Genomic DNA, 383 nt, shown 5'->3' on the forward strand with positions numbered 1-383 from the left:
GGTTGGGGAATGTATCACCCTGCCACCCCCTCCCCCTCCCCCCTCCACCTTTGCATGACTCATAATCGGCTTAGGTCTTTAGAGATTATTTTTATACTTTCTTTTTTTCATTATTTTCTTGTTTATCTCTCTTATTTGATTTTACGCCTGGAACCTCCCGAGTTATTTCCGTCTCGCCTTGGTATCATTAGTATTGACAAATGCATTCCCCTGTTTGATAAGCATACCGTTCTAACCTTTGCTTATTTCTTCGTATTTCCAGATACAAACCGTCGATTCCACAAGCAGAAGCGAGTCAAGTTTGGTCGGTTAGTGAATGAAAGCGACGTCGGGGCACCTGACGCGGCCGTCGCTCCGTCACACCCACACGAGCCTCTGCTCAA

At 46.2% G+C, this 383-nt stretch overlaps 1 protein-coding gene across 1 annotated transcript in view; it reads left to right on the top strand.

Annotated features, from left to right (window-relative positions):
* The window catches only part of LOC119590668 (clavesin-2-like), a gene marked incomplete in the record, with an annotated part of 51482 nt that overhangs the window by 45225 nt on the left and 5874 nt on the right, over positions 1–383 (top strand). The window contains 1 exon segment of the mRNA XM_037939348.1: positions 263–383.

This window comes from Penaeus monodon, chromosome 27, assembly GCF_015228065.2.
Source record: "Penaeus monodon isolate SGIC_2016 chromosome 27, NSTDA_Pmon_1, whole genome shotgun sequence".
Taxonomy (NCBI): domain Eukaryota; kingdom Metazoa; phylum Arthropoda; class Malacostraca; order Decapoda; family Penaeidae; genus Penaeus; species Penaeus monodon.